The sequence below is a fragment of the Pristiophorus japonicus genome, chromosome 21 (assembly GCF_044704955.1).
Source record: "Pristiophorus japonicus isolate sPriJap1 chromosome 21, sPriJap1.hap1, whole genome shotgun sequence".
Taxonomy (NCBI): Eukaryota; Metazoa; Chordata; class Chondrichthyes; family Pristiophoridae; genus Pristiophorus; species Pristiophorus japonicus.
Genome location: NC_091997.1, coordinates 22,886,519 through 22,892,942, shown reverse-complemented (window position 1 = coordinate 22,892,942; position 6,424 = coordinate 22,886,519).

Genomic DNA, 6,424 nt, shown 5'->3' with positions numbered 1-6,424 from the left:
TTGTTAAAATCTGTTACATCTCTAACTTTTTTCGGTTGTGATGAAAGGGTCATCGACCTGCAAGGTTAACTCTGTTTCTCTCTCCACAGATGCTGCCTGACCTGCTGAGTATTTCCAGAATTTTCTGTTTTTATTGGTGACAATACTCCACAGCATCTCATTCATTGTTGGCTAGCCATACATTACGGCCATGCACTCTATGCAACAATATCCACGCAATATCCATGGCTAAAGGTCACCGATCAGATCAGCTTCCCATTGCAACAGTTAACAATGTTCAGTGTCGGAAAGACCCAATGTGACACGCAGAAAAATGTAATTTAATTCCTTGACAGTTAATGGAAGCGCTCGATGTGGTGTACAGATTCATTGTGACACACAAAATGTTTTCACTTTATTCCATGACAGGCAATAAAACCCTACATGCTGCAGACAAAATTGTACAAGAGACTTTTTGAATTAAGAAGACAAAAGTTTAAAAAAAAAATGTAATGGAAACGTATGTGAGCTGTGAAGTGTGCGATTAATTTTCAGAAGTCCACGCTTTGATAAAATCGCAAGCCTTGTGGCATCAATTCTTCAGTGACAACGGGGCCAAATTTCGGCCTGAGTTGCTCCTGCTTTTTTGGAGCAACTGGTTTAGAATGGAGTATCTTAGAAATTTGAATTCTCGGCATTTAGTTAGCTCCAGTTCTAGTCAGTTAGAACAGTTTCACTTTGGAACAGAATTTTTTTTTCAAAAGAGGGCGTGTCTGGCCACTTACACCTGTTTTCAAAGTTTTGGCAGTGAAAACTTACTCCAAACTAACTTAGAATGGAGTAAGTGAAGATTTTTGTACATTCGAAAAAACCTTGTCTACACTTTAGAAAATCAGGCGTAAGTTACAAATTAGGCGTAGGGAATGGGGGAGGGAGTTTAAAGGGAAGTTTACAAACATTAAACACTTCAGTTTTACAAATAAAGAGCCATCATCAATAATAAATGATAAATACATCAATAAATCAACCAATAAATCAATCAAAAAAAATTAATAAAAAATTTAAAAAAATTAAAAAATCAATAAATAAAACATTTTCTACTTACCGACTGCAGCACCGGGAGTCCTCCAACAGCATGCTGGGACGGCCCCCCCAGTGCGTCTCTGTCAGTGTCTCTAGCTCTCTGTCTGTGTGTATGTCTCTCACTCTCTGTCTGTCAGTGTCTGTGTTTCTGACAGCGAGGGGAGGGGGAGAAGGGGGGTGGGGGGGGGGAGAGGGGGAAGAAGGAGGAGGGAGGTAGAGGGGGGGTGGGGTGGGGGTGGGGGTAGAGGGGGGTGGGGTGGGAGTAGAGGGGGGTGGTGTGGGTAAAGGGGGGTGGGGTGGAGGGTAGAGGGGGGTGGGGTGGGGAGTGGGGGAGAGGAGGAGGGGGGGAGGGGGTGGGGGAGGAGGTGGGAGGGGTGGGGGAGGAGAAGGGGAGGAGGAGGAGGCGGGAGGAGATGGGGGGAGGAGAAGGGGGGAGAGGGGAGAAGGGGGGGAGAGGGAGAGAGGATGGAGGGAGGGAGGGAAGGAGAGAGGAGGGAGAGAGGGAGGGAGGGAGGGAAGGAGAGAGGAGGGAAGGAGGGAGGGAAGGAGAGGGAGGGAGGGAGAGAGGGGGGAGGGAAGGAGAGAGGAGGGAGGGAGGGAGGGGAGGAGAGAGGAGGGAGGGAGGGAAGGAGAGAGGTGGGGGGGGGGGAAGGGAGAGAAGGAGGCTGAACGGCCGGGCCCAAGACATCGGGCTGGATTTACAGGTAGATGGCGTCGGGTCTCGGGGGGGGGGGGTTGGGGGGGAAGGTCCGGGGGGTGGGAGGCGGGGGAAGAGTGACGGAGGTCCTGGGAGGGGTGGGAGTCGCGGAGGTCGGGCGGGGGAGAGAGTCGCGGAGGTCGGGGGGGGGGCGGGAGAGAGAGTCGCGGAGGTCCGGGGGTGGGGGGGAGCGGAGGTTGGTCCGCCGGGGGGGGGCAGGGGTCAGGTCGCTGGGGGAGTGGGGGGGGGGGAGAGCGGGGGTCGGGTCGGGTCCGGTCAGGTGGGAGGAGCCTTATCCACGCAGCCCCAGTGAGGCCATTCGGCCAGGGCTCGGGGCTGCGTGTTTTGGGCCCCTCCCACAGTTTTGGGCGCCTGGAGCTACTACACATGCGCGCCCACTGTAGCGCGCGTGTGTAGAGGTCCCGGCACTGTTTTCAGCGCAGGGACCTGGCTCTGCCCCCTACAGTTCGTGCTGCACCGCGCCCAGCTCCAGAGGACCTGCAGGGAGCTGGAGAATAGGTATGTTTTTTTTATGCGCACTTTCTGGCGCGAAAAACGGGCGTCCAGGTCTGGGCTGCGCCGTTTTAGGCGCTGCCTGAAACTTGGGCCCAAGATGACAGCAAAATGCTGTGTGACCTCTATGGACCTCTGACACATCTGCATCACTTCCATACCCTGTTGCCATCCCCTCCCCTGCCAAAAACAACAGGAATGTGATTAAAATAACCATGGTATACAATCAATATTTGCAAGTAAGAAAGACTTGGATTTATATAGCGCCTTTCACGACCACCGGATGTCTCAAAACACTTTACAGCCAATGAAGTACTTTTGGAGCGTAGTCACTGTTGTAATGTGGGAAACATGGCAGCCAATTTACACACAAGCAAGCTCCCACAAACAGCATCATCATCATCGGCAGTCCCTCGAAATCGAGAAAGACTTGCTTCCACTCTAAAAGTGAGTTCTCAGGTGACTGAACAGTCCAATTCAAGAACTACTGTCTCTGTCACAGGTGGGACAGACTGAGTTCAAGACAGTGGTTGAAGGAAAGGGTGGGTGGGGAATCTGGTTTGCCGCACGCTCTTTCCACTGCCTGCGCTTGGTTTCTGCATGCTCTCGCCGACGAGACTAGAGGTGCTCAGCACCCTCCCGGATGTTCTTCCTCCACTTACACAACAGCAATGTGATAATGACCAGATAATCTGTTTTTTGTTACGTTGATTGAGAGATATATATCTGCCAGGACACCAGGGATAACTCCTGTGCTCTTCTTCGAATAGTGTCATGGGATCTTTTATGTCCACCTGAGAGGGCAGACTGGGCCTCGGTTTAACATCTAATTCAAAAGACAGCACCTCTGACAGTGCAGCACTCTCTCAGCATTGCACTGGAGTGTCAGCCTAGATTTTTGTGCTCAAGTCTCTGGAGTGGGACTTGAACCCACAACCTTCTGACTCAGAGGTGAATGTGCTACCCACTGAGCCACAGCTGAAAAGTAGACTTGTCTGAAGTTATTGACATTTTTTATATCCAAGCGTTAATTTTGTACTATTGGCAAATTGCAAATTGTGTGCTGGGAATACTGGCTACTAGCACATAACTAGCCCACAGCTGACCACTCACAATTGTGCAAGGCCGGGTCCCTTAAATAACTAGCATAAGCTCCCAGTGCTGCGTTGACCTTGCACTGACAGCTACCATAATGGAGCAGATGGAAAATATGACTTGCAGCTCAAATTTAAAGGGATGTGCCCAACAAAGGTAAATGATTGCATGCCGGCCAATTATTGTAGCGATTGTGCAGCCCAGGCTATAGAATCATTGAATAATACAGCACAGAAGGAGGCCATTTGGCCATTAAATCTGTGCCGGCTCTTTAAAAGAGCAATCCAGTTAGTGCCACTCTTTCGCTCTTTCCCAATATCCCTGCAATTTTTTTTTCCTTCAAAGTATTTTTTATCCAATTCAGTTTTGAAGGTTACTATTGAATCTGTCACCACCGCCCTATCAAGCAGTGCGTATCAAATCCTAACCACTTGTTACAAATACATTTTCCTCATGTCGCCTCTGGTTCTCTTGCCAATCACCTTAAATGTGTGCGCTCTATTTAAGTTGATGCTTCTATTGAAGACTAGCCAACACCACAGTGAGCTGCATGTGCAGCTTTTGCCTTGTGCAGGGTGCTCGCAAGGAAGTGTAAAATCATGCTTTAGTTAAAATTGAAACTGATGCTGCTACTTAAAAGTAGTGACCTTTACAGCCATGGGAAGGTCCATCTCTGTGGTATGAGTTGTCTGCAGATGGGTCTCCAGGAGGTGGCATGTCTGGGTGACAACTTCCTGTGTGAGAAAGAGGTCCCGAAGAGAGTTCTCCTCTGAGTTACCTGGGAAGATTGTCTCAATTCCACAGATTCACCGCATTTATGTTACATATAAAAGTTTGGAATCCATTACACTTCAGACGTCGCCCTTCTAAGTCTCACATTACTGTTACCGATGCAAAATAATCTCTGGAAAAGAGGATGGAAGACAGCCATTTCCTGCTGGTTTTCCTGAACTTGAGAGGAGCCAGATAGTCTCTAATTGATCTCAGAATGTCTCTTTTTACAGCAATATGAAACAATGGCCTTAAAGTGACAGAGCACCAGCTCAGCAACAGAATGCGTTCCCTAAAAGCTCCACTCCAGGGACTTGAGCACAAAATCTAGGCTGACACTCCAGTGCAGTGCTGAGGGAGTGCTGCGCTGTCAGAGGTACCATCTTTCAGATGAGACGTTAAACCAAGGCCCCATCTGCTGGTCTCGCATGGATGTAAAATATTCCATTGCACTATTTTAAAGAAGAGCAGAGGAGTTCTGCCTGGTGTCCTGACCAATATTTATCCCTCAAATAACATCACTAGAAATAGATTATCTGGTCATTATCTCATTGCTGTTTGTGGGAGCTTGCTGTAAGTAGATTGGCTGCCCCGTTTCCTACATTACAACAGTGACTACACTTCAAAACAAAAAGTGCTAAATTGGTTGTAAAGCATCCTGAGAAAGGTGCAATAAAATTGCAAGTCTTTCTTTCTTTACATGGTCCTGTTGGTTAATGTTAACCTGCCGGAACCTTTAACGTGTGCCATCTTCTCCCCCCATCTGTTTCCAGTTACTGCAAGTAATGTAGATTGACTGCCACCTCCTGCCCTGGAGTGCCAATCCGAGCAAGTCTCCCGGCACTAACATCATGCAGCAGCACGTCAACTTCACAAGCACTTCAGCATTGCATGAGGGTGGGGGTGGGGAAATGTGCTGCTCCGTCACTTACCCATGGAATTCATTATGCACATAGGTATGGTAGCATCGTGGTTACTGATACGTCTTTACTACACAGTATAAATGCACACGAGGCCCATGCTTGAGGGAAGGTCAGTCTGTGACCTGTCCTTTATTCCTTAGCACTCAAAGTGATGAAGGTGGGTGGAGCTTCCCCTTTTGTACCTGAAGGCCCAGGTTAGGAGTGTCACCCACCTAGTGGTCATTGTTCTCACAGTGTACAACTTGGGTCAGATTATACATGGGTTACAATGCTGGTTGAATACATGACAGTTACGTTACTGGATTAGTAATCCAGAGACCTGGAACAATGATCCAGCGACATGATTTCAAATCCGACCACAGCAGCTGTGGAATTTAAATTCAGTTAGTTAAATAAATCTGGAATTTAAAGCCAGACCTTGAAACCACCAAAGGACCAGATTGTGGTTAAAAACCCATTTGGTTCACGAATGTCTTCAGTGAGGGATATCTGCCGCCCTTACCTGGTTTGGCCGATACATGACTCTAGACCCACAGCAATGTGGTTGATTCTAAACTGCCATCTGAAGTGGCCTAACAAGTCGCTCAATTGTATAAGGTGGCATCTCTGAAATCCCCTGGCATGCTCTCCTCCCTCCAGATGAGAGAGATGAGGTCGTGTATTCGCGCCAGCAGTGCCTCTCTGCCAAACATCAATGCCTCAGCAGGGATTCCATCTGCACCCGTAGCCTTGTTGTTTTTGAGCTGTCTTATGGCTTTTTCTACCTCGTGCAGTGTTGGGGTCTTACTGAGGTGGTGGCGGGTAGCATGCTGTGGGATGGAGTCGATAACACTCGAGTCAAAGGCAGTCTCTATTGAGGAGATCTTCGAAGTGCTCCTTCCAGCGGGGCCTGACTGCCTTGGTGTCGTTGATGAGTGTTTCCCCGTTCTTGACCAGCAGTGGGGTGGGGCCTTTGTATTTGGCCCGTAGGTGGCCTTGACTGCAATGAAGTATCCTTGCACATCATGGCTGTCGGCCAACTGCTGTATCTCCTGTGCTTTCTCCATCCACCACCTGTTCTTTAGGTCCCGGGTTTTTTGTTGGACCTCAGCCTTGAGCCGTCTGTAATGCTGCTTTGCTGCTCCCGCGTTGGGTTGTTGTTTAAGGCTCAGAAATGCCCTGCATTTGCGATCTATTAGCTCTTAGATCTCCTGAGCTAAGAGCACCTCTTTAAAAAAGGGGACAAGTCCGACTGCGGCAACAACAGAGGAATCTCCCTGCTATCAACTACTAGGGGAGTTGTCCCTAGAGTCCTCCTCAACCGTCTTCTTCCCGTGGCCGAGGAACTCCTCCCCAAGTCACAGTGCGGATTTTGTCCCCTACG